Source organism: Mytilus edulis, chromosome 4 (genome assembly GCF_963676685.1).
Source record: "Mytilus edulis chromosome 4, xbMytEdul2.2, whole genome shotgun sequence".
Lineage (NCBI taxonomy): Eukaryota > Metazoa > Mollusca > Bivalvia > Mytilida > Mytilidae > Mytilus > Mytilus edulis.
In genome coordinates, this window is record NC_092347.1 from 53,587,615 (window position 1) to 53,606,597 (window position 18,983).

The 18,983-nt window shown below is 35.1% G+C and overlaps 1 protein-coding gene across 3 annotated transcripts in view; it reads left to right on the top strand.

The window, feature by feature from the left end:
* Window positions 1-18,983, top strand: part of LOC139521908 (coiled-coil domain-containing protein 186-like) — a 78,555-nt gene that overhangs the window by 19,115 nt on the left and 40,457 nt on the right. For 2 of the 3 annotated variants that reach the window (XM_071315625.1, XM_071315627.1), the window contains exon 1: window positions 15,792-15,910. The exons of the other annotated variant lie outside the window; for it this stretch is intronic. The gene's annotated coding sequence lies outside the window, so the exon portion shown is untranslated. Of the gene's footprint in view, window positions 1-15,791; window positions 15,911-18,983 lie in introns of those variants that run through there. 3 annotated transcript variants of the gene reach the window in all.

Sequence of the window (18,983 nt, forward strand, 5' to 3'; positions counted from 1 at the left end):
GCTTCGGCTTAGTTTTTTTTTAAATTAGGTCCAAAGTTGGGGTCGGACACTCTCTTAAGGAAATGTTAATAAAAAATACTTTTTTTCGCCACTAGGTGCAATGTGAAGCTGAATAGCTAAGGTTTACTTGAAAAAAAATCCAGGGTGTGCTTACGCTTATTTTTTTTAAATTAGGTCTAAAGTTGGGGTTGGACACCCTACCCCACCCTTACGGAAATATTAATAAAAAATACGATTTCGCCACTAGGTGCAATGTATAGCTGAATAGCTAAGGTTTGCTTGAGAAAAAATCCAGGGTGTGTTTAGCCTTAGTTTTTTTTTATAAATTAGGTCCAAAGTTGGGGTCGGACAACCTACCCCACCCTTACGGAAATGTTCATAAAAAAATTAGTTTTTGCGCAACTAGGTGCAATGTATAGCTGAATAGCTAAGGTTAACTTGAGAAAAATCCAGGGTGTGCTTAGGATTAGTTTTTTTTTAAATTAGGTCCAAAGTTGGGGTCGGACACCCTACCCCACCCTTACGGAAATGTTGATAAAAAATACCTTTTTCGCCACTAGGTGCAATGTGAAGCTGAATAGCTAAGGTTTACTTCAGAAAAAATCAAGGGTGTGCTTACGCTTATTTTTTTTTTAAATTAGATCTAAAGTTGGGGTTGGACACCCTACCCCACCCTTACGGAAATATTAATAAAAAATACGTTTTTCGCCACTAGGTGCAATGTATAGCTGAATAGCTAAGGTTTGCTTGAGAAAAAATCCAGGGTGTGCTTAGGCTTAGTTTTTTTTTATAAATTAGGTCCAAAGTTGGGGTCGGACACCCTACCCCACCGTTACGGAAATGTTCATAAAAAAATATTTTTTGCGCAACTAGGTGCAATGTATGGCTGAATAGCTAAGGTTAACTTGAGAAAAAATCCAGGATGTGCTTAGGCTTAGTTTTTTTTTTTTTAAATTAGGCTCAAAGTTGTATAATTTCATAAAAAAAACTTTTTTCGCCACTAGGTGCAATGTGAAGCTGAATAGCTAAGGTTTACTTGAGAAAAAATCCAGGATGTGCTTAGGCTTAGTTTTTTTTTAAATTAGGTCAAAATTGGGGTCGGACACCCTACCCCACCCTTACGGAAATGTTAATAAAAAATACTTTTTTCGCCACAAGGTACAATGTGAAGCTGAATAGCTAAGGTTTACTTGAGAAAAAAATCCAGGGTGTGCTTACGCTTATTTTTTTAAAATTAGGTCTAAAGTTGGGGTTGGACACCCTACCCTACCCTTACAGAAATGTTAATAAAAAATACTTTTTTCGCCACTAGATGTAATGTATAGCTGAATAGCTAAGGTTTACTTGAGAAAAAATCGAGGGTGTGCTTAGGCTTATTTTTTAAAAATTATGTCTAAAGTTGGGGTTGGACACCCTACCCTACCCTTACAGAAATGTTAATAAAAAATACTTTTTTCGCCACTAGATGTAATGTATAGCTGAATAGCTAAGGTTTACTTGAGAAAAAATCGAGGGTGTGCTTAGGATTACTTTTTGTTTAAATTAGGTCCAAAGTTGGTGTCTGACACCCTACCCCACCCTTACTGGAATGTTAATAAAAATACTTTTTTCGCCACTAGGTGCAATGTGAAAATGAATAGCTAAGGTTTACTTGAGAAAAAATCCAGGTTGTGCTGAGGCTTATTTTTTTTTTAAATTAGGTCCAAAGTTGGGGTCGGACAACCTACCCCACCCTAACGGAAATGTTAATAAAAAATACATTTTTCGCCACTAGGTGCAATGTATAGCTGAATAGCTAAGGTTTATTTGAGAAAAAATCCAGGGTATGCTTAGGCTTAGTTTTTTTTTAAAATTAGGTCCAAAGTTGGGGTCGGATACCCTACCCAACCCATACGGAAATGTTAATAAAAAATACTTTTTTCGCCATTAGGTGCAATGTGAGGCTGAATAGCTCAGGTTTACTTGAGAAAAAATCCAGGGTGTGCTTAGGCTTAGTTTTTTTTAAATTAGGTCCAAAGTTGGGGTCGGACACCCTAACCCACCCAGACGGAAATGTTAACAAAATATACTTTTTTCGCCACTAGGTGCAATGTGTAGCTGAATAGATAAGGTTAACTTGAGAAAAAATCAAGGGTGTGCTTAGGCTTATTTTTTTTTAAATTACGTCCAAAGTTGGGGTCGGACACCCTACCCCACCCTTACGGAAATGTTAATAAAAAATACTTTATTTCGCCACTAGGTACAATGTGAAGCTGAATAGCTAAGGTTTACTTGAGAAAAAATCAAGGGTGTGCTTAGGCTTATTTTTTTTTTTAATTAGGTCCAAATTTGGGGTTGGACACCCTACCCCACCCTTACGGAAATGTTAATAAAAACTACTTTGTTCGCCACTAGGTGCAATGTGAAGCTGAATAGCTAAGGTTAACTTGAGAAAAAATCCAGGGAGTGCTTATACTCAGTTTTTTTTTTAAATTAGGTCCAAAGTTGGGGTGGTACACCCTACCCCACCCTTACGGAAATGTTAATAAAAGATACTTTTTTCGCCACTAAGTGCAATGGGAAGCTAAATAGCTAAGGTTTACTTGATAAAAAAATCTAGGGTGTGCTTAGGCTTAGTTTTTTAAAAAATTAGGTCCAAAGTTGGGGTCGGACACCCTACCCGACCCTTTCGGAAATGTTAATTAAAAAATACTTTTTTCGCAACCAAGTGCAATGTGAAGCTAAATAGCTAAGGTTTACTTGAGGAAAAATCCAGGGTGTGCTCAGGCTTAGTTTTTTTCTTAAATTAGGTCCAAAGATGGGGTCGGACACCCTACCCCACCCTTCCAGAAATGTTAATAAAAAATACTTTTTTCGCCACTAAGTGCAATGTGAAGCTGAATAGCTAAGGTTTACTTGAGAAAAAATCCAGGGTGTGCTTACGCTTATTTTTTTTAAAATTAGGTCCAAAGTTGGGGTCGGACACCCTACCCCACCCTTACGGCAATGTTAACAAAAAAATACTTTTTTCGCCACTAGGTGCAATGTGAAGGTGAATAGCTAAGGTTTACTTGAGAAAAAATTGAGGGTGTGCTCAGGCTTAGTTTTTTTCTTAAATTAGGTCCAAAGACGGGGTCGGACACCCTACCCCACCCTTACGGAAATGATAATAAAATACTTTTTCGCCACTAGGTGCAATGTGAAGCTGAATAGCTAAGATTTACTTGAGAAAAAATCCAGGGTGTGCTTAGGCTTAGTTTTTTTTTAAATTAGGTCCAAAGTTGGGGTCGGACACCCTACCCCACCCTTACGGAAATGTTAATAAAAAATACTTTTTTCGCCACTAGGTGCAATGTGAAGCTGAATAGCTAAGGTTTACTTGAGAAAAAAATCCAGGGTGTGCTTAGGCTTCCTTTTTTTTTTAAATTAGGTCCAAAGATGGGGTCGGTCAACCTACCCCACCCTTCCGGAAATGTTAATAAAAAATACTGTTTTCGCCACTAGGTGCAATGTGAAGCTGAATAGCTAAGGTTTACTTGAGAAAAAATCCAGGGTGTGCCTAAGCTTTTTTTTTTTAATTAGGTTCAAAGTTGGGGTCGGACACGCTACCCCACCCTTACGGAAATGTTAATAAAAAATACTTTTTTCGCCACTATGTGCAATGTGAAGCTGAATAGCTAAGTTTTTACTGGAGAAAAAATCCAGGGTGTGCTTAGGCTTACTTTTTTTTTAAAAATAAGTCCAAAGATGGGGTCGGTCACCCTACTCCACCCTTCCAGAAATATTAATAAAAAATACTTTATTCGTTACTAGGTGCAATGTGAAGATGAATATCTAAGGTTTACTTGAAAAAAAATCCAGAGTGTGACTAAGCTTTTTTTTTTTAAATTAGGCTCAAAGGTGGGGTCGGACACCCTACCACACCCTTACGGAAATATTAATAAAAAATACTTTTTTCGCCACTAGGTGCAATGTGAAGCTGAATAGCTAAGGTTTACTTGAGAAAAAATCCAGGGTGTGCTTAGGCTTACTTTTTTTCAAAATTAGGTCCAAAGTTGGGGTCGGACACCCTACCCCACCCTTCAGAAATGTTAATAAAAATACTTTTTCGCCACTAAGTGCAATGTGAAGCTGAATAGCTAAGGTTTACTTGAGAAAAAATCCAGGATGTGCTTAGGCTTAGTTTTTTTCTTTAAATTAGGTCAAAGTTGGGGTCGGACACCCTACCCCACCCTGACGGAAATGTTAATAAAAAATACTTTTTTCGCCACTAGGTGCAATGTGAAGCTGAATAGCTAAGGTTTACTTGAGAAAAAAACCAGGGTGTGCTTATGCTTATTTTTTTTTAATTAGGTCCAAAGTTGAGGTCGGACACCCTACCCCACACTTAAGGAAATGTTAATAAAAAATACTTTTTTCGCCACTAGGTGCATTGTGAAGCTGAATAACCAAGGTTTACTTGAGAAAAAATCCAAGGTGTGCTTAGGCTTAGTTTTTTTTTAAATTAGGTCCAAAGATGGGGTCGGACACCGTACCCCACCCTGACGGAAATGTTAATAAAAAATACTTTTTTCGGCACTAAGTGCAATGTGAAGCTGAATAGCTAAGGTTTACTTGAGAAAAAATCCAGGGTGTGCTTAGGCTTAGTTTTTTAAGAAATTAGGTCCAAAGTTGGGGTCGGACACCCTACCCCACCCTTACGGAAATGTTAATAAAAAAATACTTTTTTCGCCACTAGGTGCAATGTGAAGGTAAATAGCTAAGGATTATTCGAGAAAAAATTGAGGGTGTGCTCAGGCTTAGTTTTTTTCTTAAATTAGGTCGAAAGTTGGGGTCGGACACCCTACCCCACCCTTACGGAAATGATAATAAAAAATACTTTTTTCGCCATTAGGTGCAATATGAAGCTGAATAGCTAAGATTTACTTGAGAAAAAATCCAGGGTGTGCTTAGCCCTGTTTTTTTTTTAAAATTAGGTCCAAAGTTGGGGTCGGAAACCCTACCCAACCCTGACGGAAATGTTAAAAAAATTACTTTTTTCGCCACTAGGTGCAATGTGAAGTTGAATAGCTAAGATTTACTTGAGAAAAAATCCAGGGTGTGCTTAGGCTTATTTTTTTTTTAAATTAGGTCCAAAGTTGAGGTCGGACACCCTATCATCCCCCCCCCGTCCTGACGGTAATGTTAATAAAAAATACTTTTTTATCCACTAGGTGCAATGTGAAGCTGAATAGCTAAGGTTTACTTGAGAAAAAATCCAGGGTGTGCTTAGGCTTATTTTTTTTTAAATTAGGTCCAAAGTTGCGGTCGACACCCTACCCCACCCTTACGGAAATGTTAATAAAAAATACTTTTTTAGCCACTAGGTGCAATGTGAAGCTGAATAGCTAAGGTTTACTTGAGAATAAATCCAGGGTGTGCTTAGGCTTTGTTTTTTTTTTTAAATTAGGTCCAAAATTGGGGTCGGACACCCTACCCCACCCTTACGGAAATGTTAATAAAAAAAATATCTTTTTGCCACTAGGTGCAATGTGAAGCTGAATAGCAAAGGTTTACTTGAGAAAAAATCCAGGGTGTGCTTAGGCTTAGTTTTTTTTTAAAATTAGGTCCAAAGTTGGGGTCGGACACCCTACCCCACCCTTACGTAAATGATAATAAAATACTTTTTTTGCCACTAGGTGCAATGTGAAGCTGAATAGCCAAGGTTTATTCGACAATAAATCAAGGGTGTGCTTAGGCCTAGTTTTTTTTTTAAATTAGGTCCAAAGTTGGGGTCGGACACCATACCCCACCCTGACGGAAATGTTAATAAAAAATACTTTTTTCGCCACCAGGTGCAATGTGAAGCTGAATAGCTAAGGTTTACTTGAGAAAAAATCCAGCGTGCGCTTAGGCTTAGTTTTTTTTTAAATTAGGTCCAAATTTGGAGTCGGACACCCTACCCCACCCTTACGGAAATGTTAATAAAAAATACTTTTTTCGCCACTAGGTGCAATGTGAAGCTGAATAGCTAAGGTTTACTTGAGAAAAAATCCAGGGTGTGCTTAGGCTTATTTTTTTTAAAATTAGGTCCAAAGTTGGGGTCGACACCCTACCCCACCCTTACGGAAATGTTAATAAAAAATACTTTTTTAGCCACTAGGTGCAATGTGAAGCTTAATAGCTAAGGTTTACTTGAGAATAAATCCAGGGTGTGCTTAGGCTTTGTTTTTTTTTTAAATTAGGTCCAAAGTTGGGGTCGGACACCCTACCCCACCCTTACGGAAATGTTAATAAAAATATACCTTTTTGCCACTAGGTGCAATGTGAAGCTGAATAGCTAAGGTTTACTTGAGACAAAATCCAGGTGTGCTTAGGCTTAGTTTTTTTTTAATTAGGTCCAAAGTTGGGGTCGGACACCCTACCCCCCCCCCCCCCCCCCATGAAGGGAATGTTAATAAAAAAAATACTTTTTTCGCCACTAGGTGCAATGTGAAGCTGAATAGCTAAGGTTTACTTGAGAAAAAATCCAGGGTGTGCTTATGCTTAGTGTTTTTTTTAATAAGGTCCAAAGTTGGGGTCGACACACTACCCCACCATGACGGAAATGTAAATAAAAAATACTTTTTTTTCGCCACTAGGTGCAATGTGAGGCTGAATAGCTAAGGTTTACTTGAGAAAAAATCGAGGGTGTGCTAAGGTTTTTTTTTTTTTATTTTTAAATTAAGTCCAAAGTTGGGGTCGGACACCCTACCCCACCCTGACGGAAATGTTAATAAAAAATACTTTGTTCTCCACTAGGGGCAATGTGAAGATGAATAGCTAAGGTTTACTTTAAATTAGGTCCAAAGTTGGGGTCGACACACTACCCCACCATGACGGAAATGTAAATAGAAAATACTTTTTTTCGCCACTTGGTGCAATGTGAGGCTGAATAGCTAAGGTTTACTTGAGAAAAAATCCAGGATGTGCTTTGATTTATTTTTGTTTTAAATTAGTTCCAACGTTGGGGTCGACCACCCTACCCACACTTACGGAAATGTCAATAAAAAATACTTTTTTTACCACTAGGTGCAATGTAAAGCTGAATAGCTAAGGTTTACTTGAGAAAAAATCCAGGGTGTGCTTTGATTTATTTTTGTTTTAAATTAGTTCCAACGTTGGGGTCGACCACCCTACCCACACTTACGGAAATGTCAATAAAAAATACTTTTTTTACCACTAGGTGCAATGTAAAGCTGAATAGCTAAGGTTTACTTGAGAAAAAATCCAGGGTGTGCTTAGGCTTAGTTTTTTTTTAAAATTAGGTCCAAAGTTGGGGTCGGACACCCTACCCCACCCTTACGGAAATGTTAATAAAAAATACTTTTTTCGCCACTAGGTGCAATGTGAAACTGAATAGCTAAAGTTTACTTGATAAAAAATCCAGGGTGTGCTTAGGCTTAGTTTTTTTTTTAAATTAGGCCCAAAGTTGGTGTCGGACGCCCTACCCCACCCTGACGGAAATGTTAATAAAAAATACTTTTTTCGCCACTAAAAGCAATGTGCAGCTTAATAGCTAAGGTTTACTTGAGAAAAAAAATCCAGGGTGTGCTTAGGCTTTGTTTTTTTTTAAATTAGGTCCAAAGTTGGGGTCGGACACCTTACCCCACCATGACGGAAATTTTAATAAAAAATACTTTTTTCGCCACTAGGTGCAATGTGAAGCTGAATAGCTAAGGTTTACTTGAAAAAAAATCCAGAAAGTGCTTAGGCCTAGTTTTCTTTAAAAATTAAGTCCTAAGTTGGGGTCGGACACCTTACCACACCTTGACGGAAATGTTAATAAAAAAACCCTACCCCACCCTTACAAAAATGTTAATAAAAAATACTTTTTTCGCCACCAAGTGCAATGTGAAGCTGAATAGCTAAGGTTTACTTGAGAAAAAATCCAGAGTGTGCTTAGGCTTTGGTTTTTTTTTAAATTAGGTCCAAAGTTGGGGTCGGACACCTTACCCCACAATGACGGAAATGGTAATAAAAAATAGTTTTTTCGCCACTAGGTGCAATGTGAAGCTGAATAGCTAAGGTTTACTTGAGAAAAAATCCAGGGTGTGCTGAGGCTTAGTTGGTTTTTTTTTTAATTAGGTCCAAACATGGGATCGGACACCCTACCCCAACCTGAAGGTAATGTTAATAAAAAATACTTTTTTCGCCACTAGGTGCAATGTGAAGCTGAATAGCTAAGGTTTACTTGAGAAAAAATCCAGGGTGTGCTTAGGCTTAGTTTTTTTTTTTTAAATTAGGTCCAAAGTTGGGGTCGGACACCCTAACCCACCCTTACGGAAATGTTAATAAAAAATACTTTTTTCGCCACTAGGTGCAATGTGAAGCTGAATAGCTAAGGTTTACTTGAGAAAAAATCCCGGGTGTGCTTAGGTCTGGGTTTTTTTTTTAAATTAGGTCCAAAGTTGGGGTCGGACACCCTACCCCACCCTTACGGAAATGTTAATAGAAAATATTTTTTCGCCACTAGGGGCAACGTGAAGATGAATAGCTAAGGTTTACTTTGAAAAAATCCAGGGTGTGCTTAGGCTTAGTTTTTTTTTAAATTAGGTCCAAAGTTGGGGTCGGACACCCTACTCCACCCCTACTGAAATGTTAATAAAAAATAGTTTTTTCGCCACTAGGTGCAATGTGAAGCTTAATAGCTAAGGTTTACTTGAGAAAAAATCCAGAGTGTGCTTAGGCTTTGTTTTTGTTTTTTTAAATTAGGTCCAAAGTTGGGGTCGGACACCTTACCCTACCATGACGTAAATGTTAATAAAAAATACTTTTTTCGCCACTAGGTGCAATGTGAAGCTGAATAGCTAAGGTTTACTTGAGAAAAAATCCAGGGTGTGCTTAGGCTTTGTTTTTTTTTTAATTAGGTCCAAAGTTGGGGTCGGACACCCTTCCCCACCCTTTCGGAAATGTTAATAAAAAATACGTTTTTCGCCACTAGGTGCATTTTGCACTTATTGTAAGGATATTTTGTCGAGAAATTAAATATCTAAAGCTGTTAAAGACACATCTTTATTTGCAACAACAGTTTCTAAGCTTCACTTTTCATTATTTGAACCAGTTAAAAAGCTATCGAAATATTGATAGTCAGGGTTCTCTTTCATGTAAATACAAAGAGGAGGAGTAGCACTTTTAAGTGTGAATGCTAAAGAAAACGATGTCGTGTAATTCCCAAAGGCAACATTTCACTCACATGCTCAAACAAATGATACATATATACAATTTTGTATTTTTTAAATAAGTATAAATGGAGATGTGGTATGATTGCCAATAAGAAACTCTCCGAAAGAGACAAAAAGACACAGAAATTAACAATTATAGCTCACCATACCACCTTCGACTATGAGCAACAAACCAATACTGCATAGTCAGATATAAAAGGCCTTAAAATGACAAACGAAAAACAATCAAAACGAGAAATTGAACAGCTAGATTTATCTAAAACAATAATAAATGAAAGCAACCACTGAATTGCAGGCTCCTGACTTGGGACAGGCACATACAGAATGTGGCGGGGTTAAACATGTTAGTTGGTGCCTAACCTTGGACAGTGGTGTAACAGTACAACATAATGTTTATTATTTGGTCATTGAATTAAAATTATATACGGTGTATCAAGGCTTTTTTTTATAAAAAAAATCCATATGTAAGTTATTGCATATCTGCCAACTGTCACTATTTGCGGGGGATTTCCCCCATGGAGGCTCCCAAATTGAAATTTTTAAAGAGCAATTGTGTCCACAATTTTAACAAAACAATTAATTTTACAATGAATTGAGGCATATAAAAGTATGAAGAAGCCAAAAAACAACATGATACTGAATTTGAAGGCCCCCTTGAAGGTTTTTTAGGAGTATGGCAGCCATATTGCACGCAAAACCCCCATGGGCATTTTGAAAACTTGGCAGGTATGTTATTGTAAAAGTCATACATTTTTAAAAGTGATTTTTAGTCAAATTTTATACAATGGTCATTTTCAAAAATCATAATTTGTACAAAAAATGTGTACAAAGTCAAAATACAAATTATAATTTATAAGAAAAATCTGTACAAAGTAAAAAAAACAAACTATGTTTTGTACCTATTTTTGCATCTAATAACATGTTCACAGACAATGGAATTTATTACAAGGAGTAATAATAATGTATACGGGAATGGTCCTGGACCTCACTGTTTTTAAATATGTTTATGTGATGTTTGTTACTGGAATCCTTCTGCAAATACGTGACCTCCATATCACCAATGGAAAGACCCCAATAGTGATAATAAAAAGATGTGGTATGAGTGCCAATGACACAACTTTCCATCCAAATCACAATGTTCAATTTTCTTCAATTTCTACTTAAGATTGGCTGTCAAAATGCTAACATTCCAATTTTCAATAACAGTTAACAGCAAAACAATCTCACAATAACAGATAACAATAAAAATAATAGTCCTATAACAGATAACAAGGAATAAGACAATAACAGCTAACAGTAAATATATTTTCAGAATAACAGATAACAAAGAACTAAATTATCCCATAACAGCATAACAGTTAAACCCCTTGCCCCCCTTAAACAAGCATTGTAATAGTAATTTCAAACAGAAACTAGAAGATTTCTACAAAAATAAAATTATATTTGAACTATCTAAGATAAAAGATGGAAACTGTGGTAAACTTTCATTTTTTTAGTAAAATTTATACTAAATTTAAACAACAAGAATATTTAAACTTTAATATTCCTAAATACTTTAGAAAAAACTCACTAAATTAAGAATAAGTGCACACTCATTAGCAATAGAAACTGGTAGGTATGCAAGACAAAAAATACCCTATAATGAGATATTTTGTAAATTTTGCACAGGAAAAATTGAAAATGAGATACATTTCTTGATTGAATGTCCGCAATATAACAAAATTAGATCTAAATATAAAATTAATGATATTAATTCAAATAATTTGGATGAAAATTTTACCAAAATGTTAAATCCTATGTTTGAAAAAGAACTAAAATCTATTTGTATGTATATCAAAGAAGCTCTCGATTTGAGAGACCACCATACCGTTTCATCAGATAATAATCTTTTACAGTAGTTTGTGAATATACATTTTTTTATATATCTTATATTGTGTGTTTTAAGTAAATTTATGAAAATCTAGAATAATACTGATGTATAAGTTTATGGTATCAATATCAGTTTATAATGTATTGGTTGGTATACATAGAATTGGCTTATGACTTGTTATATATATGCATCTTTATTTCATTTATATGTTGTTTAATATAATTCCACCTCATGTATTAATGCTGTCTTTTGATTGGATGAAAGCCATGGTATTTTTCACCAATTTTCTATTTATTGGGATTTTTTTCCTCTGCCGGGGAATTTGCCCTTAGGGAATTCCATGTGCCGGGGTATTTGCTAGCTAATTCAATATCAATATTTGGACTTTCTGATTTCGAATTCATATCTTGACACTTAGGCACAATATAAGATATAACACAAATCATAATATATGTTTGATAATTGATATTAAATATTTCAAAATATTTTTAAACAGTTATCAATATCAGTTTATAATGTATTGGTTGGTATACATAGAATTGGCTTATGACTTGTTATATATATGCATCTTTATTTCATTTATATGTTGTTTAATATAATTCCACCTCATGTATTAATGCTGTCTTTTGATTGGATGAAAGCCATGGTATTTTTCACCAATTTTCTATTTATTGGGATTTTTTTCCTCTGCCGGGGAATTTGCCCTTAGGGAATTCCATGTGCCGGGGTATTTGCTAGCAAATACCATGGCAGATGGAAAATACCTTGTCTAAATATAACTCATCTTTCGAAGACCTCTAGACTTTACATGGCAATATCGATAAGTACACATACACACGCATGATACACACGATGGAAAACATGGCAGACGACGTTTCAACAAGACAAGCTCAAAATCGCTTTGGAGATGCATCTGAAGATGACGTTTATCATCTTTTAACCAACATTAATTCTAAGAATACTGCAAAGTCAACAAAATTTGCAGTGAAATTGTTACGGGATTATTGTTTGGCAAAGGAACTTGATGTTGAATTTGAAAATTTGCCGGTGTCAGAATTGTGTACACTCTTGAAAGGATTTTATATCAACTTGCGGCGCCATAACGGAGAACTCTATACTCGTAGCAGTTTCTTAGTGGTTCGTCAGAGCTTGAATAGGTTTCTCAGAAATCCACCAGTTAGTAAATCTTTTGATATCATGGCAGATTCTACTTTCAATAATGCCAACGATGCATTCAAAGCCATGTGTAAAAAAATGAGACAAGAAGGAAAGGGAAAGATTCAACATAAACCAAGTATTCAGAAAGGTGATATAGTCAAACTTTACAATCATCCTCGTGTATTTAATCCTAACATACCTACTGGACTGCTTAACAAGGTGTTCTTTGAAGTCATGCTGTATTTTTGTCGTAGGGGACAAGAAAACTTGAGAGACCTGAAAGTGTCCGATTTTGACATTTTAACCGATGATTCTGGTAAGCGCTATGTTAGTAAAGTTACATCAGAGTTAACAAAAAATCATCAGGGTGCCCAAACTGAGGAATTTGAACCCGAAGGGGGTAGAATGTATGAAACAAAAACTGCAATGTGCCCACTGGCATCTTTTGTTAGATATTTAGAGAAAAGAAACCCAAATTGTTCTGCGCTATTGCAAAGACCTAAGGATGAATTTGATGAGAATGGTAATAGTTGGTTTCAAAACAAGCCATTGGGTAAAAACACACTTGGTGATATGATGACTTCTATTTCTAAAGCTGCCAGTTTGTCCAAAGTCTATAGTAACCATTGTATTCGTGCAACTTGCATTACGCTTTTGAATGAAGCAGGATTTGAAGGACGCCACATTATCACTATATCTGGCCACCGTAGTGAGGAAAGTATCAAATCTTATTGCCGTGACACAACAAACAAACAGAAACGAGAAATGTCTAAATTTGTGTCTGAATTTACCACCGTTACTGAAACTCAAAGTGAAAATCTTACTGTAGAATTCGACAACAGTGTAACGGAGGATGAATTGGTTCTCTCCGCTTCACAAACTGATGAAATTATTGATGAAATAGTGCAGGGAGAAGTGGAGCTTCAACCGTTAACGGATATCACAAATATTCCAAACACAAATCAACAGGTGAAAATTGACTCTAAAGTTGCTCCTCATTCAACAGGATCTGGTTTCATGTTTCACGACTGCAATGTTACCATTAATATGGTTCAGCCATAAACATTTCGACGCGTCTGTTGGCTTATTGACCTAAAGCGCCATTAATTTGAAAGTTTATCGTTGGAATTTTAAATTTTACATTTACAAGTTACTGACTCGTTACATGTATTTTAATTTGTTAAAAATATTTTGAAATATTTAATATCAATTATCAAACATATATTATGATTTGTGTTATATCTTATATTGTGCCTAAGTGTCAAGATATGAATTCGAAATCAGAAAGTCCAAATTTCGTCTTTTGCAACTCGAATTTACTCATAAAACGTATACAAAGAAAGGCGTGAATGTATCTTTTATTGCTGTTCTTCATCCAGATGTCACTGTTAGTTTGGACCTATATCCAACAGAAATTGCAAAATATTATCCCCAGCTGAAAATATTGTTCATTTCTTTAAAGGTTTTTTTGCTATTCTTCATCTTGAATCACATTTTGTGTTGGTAGGATTTTGTGTCATTTGAGCCTGTCACACAGTAGTTAGTAGGTTTAATTTGTTTAAGTCACGATGGTTATCAGGCTTTGTCATAAGCTGTGTTATTTTATTTGACCCACTAAAAATCCATTCTGTAATATAATTAAAACTTCCTACTAGACTATTAACAGTTTAGTTTAAAAACAAGATTATTGTACAGTGAGGAACACGGAACAGCTGATTACAATATATACATATACAAGTAGCAAATATTAAACAGTCAAGCAGGACCTGATTACAAAAAATATCTGCGGTCAAGACTGATACTGATACAAAAAAAATAATTTGGTGTAGCAAATATTAAACAGTCAAGCAGGACCTGATTACAAAAAAACTGAAGTCAAGACTAATACTGATGCAAAAAAAAAGCATTTGGTGTAGCAAATATTAAACAGTCAAGCAGGACCTGATTACAAAAAAACTGAAGTCAAGACTAATACTGATACAAAAAAAAAGCATTTGGTGTAGCAAATATTAAACAGTCAAGCAGGACCTGATTACAAAAAAAATGAAGTCAAGACTAATTCTGATACAAAAAAAAAGCATTCGGTGTAGCAAATATTAAACAGTCAAGCAGGACCTGATTACAAAAAAACTGAAGTCAAGACTAATACTGATACAAAAAAAAAGCATTCGGTGTAGCAAATATTAAACAGTCTAGCAGGACCTGATTACAAAAAAAAATTCTGAAGTCAAGACTGATACTCATACAAAAAAAACATTTGGTGGAGTTAAACAATTATATCATGCTTACGAGGGGTATTTTTAAGAAATATCGGTTTTGAGGTCAATTCTGAGGTCAAGATAGAAACAAAGGACATTCGGTGGAATTAAACAATTATATCATGCTTACAAGGGGTATTTGCCAAAAATACCGGTTTCGAGGTAAACAAATTTCCCTCGCCTAACGGCTCTGGAAATTTGTTTACCTCTCAACCGGTATTTTTGGCAAATACCCCTTGTAAGCATGATATATTTGTATATAATTATCTGTATTTGGATCACACCTCTATTGTGCTCTTTCCAATAAAATATTGAATTGAATTGAATTGAATTGAAGTTTATATTGTTTTTAATACTGAGCCTAATAGTGAAGCCGCCGCCGACGACGACGAAATTTAGGATCTCTATGTCTTGCTTTTGCGACATAAATGTCCGACACAGGCTTGAAAAAAATACAAACCACACATCAAATCTAAGCAGATAATGAATAGGTTTAAACAAGGGGAAAGTGATTAAAACTCACAGTAGATTCAGGACTATTAAAGAAAACGAACACATATATCATATGATACCATTTGATAAATTTCGTCACTTTTATCTTCAAAGAAAGAATAACAAGGATCGTGTGCTTCCAACCAGTTCTATTTAATTTGTGTAGGGGTATTAAAATACTTTTTGTGCAAAATTCAAGTGTACGCCTGGGCGTTTTGACGTAAACGTAGCTACGCGCCTGTTCAATCTTTATGGTATATAAATTTGAAACAGGGAAAACAAAGGTTATATGGTTACAAGAGCGCATTTATTTGTTTACATTTTACCGGCAAGTGTTTTAACCCCCCCCCCCCCAAGATGGTACTCATAATAGAATCCTATACGGCTCCTGATTGGTTGTTACAGGATTGGAATTATATTTAATCGAAAGCTTATCCAATTAGGTTTTAAAATTGCCGAAAATCATATTCACATTTTACGAAGTATAGAAAATATGGATTTTTTTCTGGACTTTTTTTTTCGTCTACAGCGAAAAGCAATCTATCTTTTTCGGGACAAGTCAAAAACAATTTTTTTTCTTTAAATTTTAGCATTAAATATGATCAAATATAGTGGCAGCCGAGGGGGAAACAAACATTTTTTTTTCTCAGAATCAAAAACAAATTATTTTTTTCTCCAAAAACTGGAAACAAACTTTTTATTCCAAAAAAATCCATAGCCCCGCCCCCCAGAAAATCAAATTGTTGCTGCCTAACCATAACCCAATGTATCGTGTTTTCCTAAAGTATGTCGAGAGCTTTGATAACGAATACTCTAAAGATAAAAGCTGATGAGTTCCGAGTAAGGTCATGTGACCTTCGCCATTGGTGTTTGTTGGCAATTGTCATATCTCATTTAAACAGAATTTGAACAATTTTTCAAGATATATTTAGATGTCATGGTTTCCAAAGGTAACATATAATCACATATATTTAATTCTTCCAGTAGTTTACAAATACAAGTTGTCATTAGTAAATAAAATCGAAACTTAGAAGCCGGAAAAAAGTCCCTACTGAGAAAAGAAAACTCCCGAGACAAATTTTTATTTACATTTTTTACATTTTTGTATTTGATGTAAGGATATAATTAGATATGTAGATATGTACCGCTACTAACACCAATAATATTCAAAGATTCCCTCTTGCATAGAGGATGTACAAGTAAGCAGGCTAGGGTTCTTTTCGTCTGATAACAACTGTCAACACCACTATAATCTTATAATTTTAGAGTTTGCATTCAATGAGTCATGAATACTAGTTATAAATCAATCTCATTATAGAGGTTGGTCTAATTTTAATCAGATACAATGAATATGATAAAGTATAAAATTGAGAATGGAAATGGGGAATGTGTCAAAGAGACAACAACCCTATCAAAGAGCAGACATCAGCCAAGGCCACCAAGGTATCAGGTTCTTTGGCCCTGATTACATGTTCGCCCTAGGTTCGTTCGCACCGAGTTTGTTCGCCCTGGTAATCTGTTCACCCTGGGTTCGTTCGCCCTATTTTCATTTATGATATGTATATTATATGTTACATTAATGAAAGAAATATATATTTATATATATAAAATGTATGTACATGTATATCTATTAACAGTTAAATACAGAATATTAATTAAATAATATTCTTGGCTGCATTGTTACACTTTATTTTATAATTACTTTTAATTACTGTTGATTGAATTTGTATTGCTGATTAGGTATGATTTGAAATCTTTGATATCACTGATTGGTATATGAACTGCCTTTGATCATGATCATGTTGATGGATTAATAATGAAAATAACATTTTTCTCAAATAAAATATATATAGTCAGCTTGGATGGGTAAAAACACTGATCAGGGCTCACGCTACCAGGCGACTTGGGCGAAGAAGTCGCTTTCCCGACTGTCACAGTCACTTCGCTTTCCCCGACCCCCAAAAGCGAAAAAAAGTCGCCCTGTTCTTGACGGTACTCGCTTTCAGTCGCTTCCGTCATCGGACATTTTCAATTTTTACCAAGTTGATGAAACATCAATTTTTTATTGATAATTAAAGAAATTTAGACATAAACGATTCATTATCTTAAGAAAAGAGGTTGAAGCATTGTCTTTGCAGTGCGTAGCAGGTTATTTGATAAAAATACAACTTTTTATCACTTTGACTGTCTTTGTGCAATTCTGCAAGTTCCGGTGCTTGTTACTTGAAAACGTACATCAACCTTAATTTCAGCGGCAAAATAAGTTTGTTACTTCATTTAAACGTGATAAAAGTTGCCTCCAGTAAATGTTTAATCCATTTATTACATAAAAAACGTCATGTTCCTTTCCAAATAACTTGTCAAACATCGTTTATTTTTGTAAATTTTCTTGCATTCGTCCGCCATTGACCGATTTCTAAACTACGGATCTGAACCAGACCAGCTATGACCCAAATCCGTACTTTTACAATAATTACTACGGACGCACAGATGGAACAGCTGACAGAAAAATATTGGTCCCAAAGGGAAAAATTACATATTCCACTAGCAGTAAGAGACTTTTGGTTACATCTAATTGATTGGTGTATATAATTCCTTATATTTTTTATACGACCGCAAAATTTGAAAAAATTTTCGTCGTATATTGCTATCACGTTGGCGTCTGCGTCGTCGTCGTCGTCCTGCGTCCGAATACTTTTAGTTTTCGCACTCTAACTTTAGTAAAAGTGAATAGAAATCTATGAAATTTAAACACAAGGTTTATGACCACAAAAGGAAGGTTGGGATTGATTTTGGGAGTTTTGGTCCCAACATTTTAGGAATTAGGGGCCAAAAAGGGCCCAAATAAGCATTTTCTTGGTTTTCGCACTATAACTTTAGTTGAAGTTAATAGAAATCTATGAAATTTTGACACAAGGTTTATGACCACTAAAGAAAGGTTGGGATTGATTTTGGGAGTTTTGGTTCCAACAGTTTAGGAAAAAGGGGCCAAAAAAGGGCCCAAATAAGCATTATAACCTTGGTTTTTGCACAATAACTTTAGTTTAAGTAAATAGAAATCAATGAAATTTAAACACAATGTTTATGACCACAAAAGGAAGGTTGGTATTGATTTTGGGAGTTTTGGTCCCAACAGTTTAGGAATAAAGGGCCCAAAGGGTCCAAAATTAAACTTTGTTTGATTTCATCAAAAATTGAATAATTGGGGTTCTTTGATATGCCGAATCTAACTGTGTATGTAGATTCTTAATTTTTGGTCCCGTTTTCAAATTGGTCTACATTAAGGTCCAAAGGGTCCAAAATTAAACTTGGTTTGATTTTAACAAAAATTGAATCCTTGGGGTTCTTTGATATGCTGAATCTAAAAATGTACTCAGATTTTTTATTATTGGCCCAGTTTTCAAGTTGGTCCAAATCGGGGTCCAAAATTAAACTTTGTTTGATTTCATCAAAAATTGAATAATTGGGGTTCTTTGATATGCCAAATCTAACTGTGTATGTAGATTCTTAATTTTTGGTTCCGTTTTAAAATTGGTCTACATTAAAGTCCAAAGGGTCCAAAATTAAACTAATTTTGATTTTAACAAAAATTGAATTCTTGGGACTCTTTGATATGCTGAATCTAAACATGTACTTAGATTTTTGATTATAGGCCCAGTTTTCAAGTTGGTCCAAATCAGGATCCAAAATTATTATATTAAGTATTGTGCAATAGCAAGAAATTTTCAATTGCACAGTATTCAGCAATAGCAAGAAATCTTCAATTGCACAGTATTGTGCAATAGCAAGAAATCTTCAATTGCACAGTATTGTGCAATAGCAAATATTTTCAATTGCACAGTATTGCACAATAGCAAGAAATATATAATTGCAAAATATTGTGCAATAGCAAGAAATTCCAATTGGATTTCAATTGGAGTTATCTTTCTTTGTCCAGAATAGTAGTTGAATCAACTTAAATCATTGTTTTATACAATATACAATGTATATTCACTTTTACTACCAACTGATAGATTAAAACAA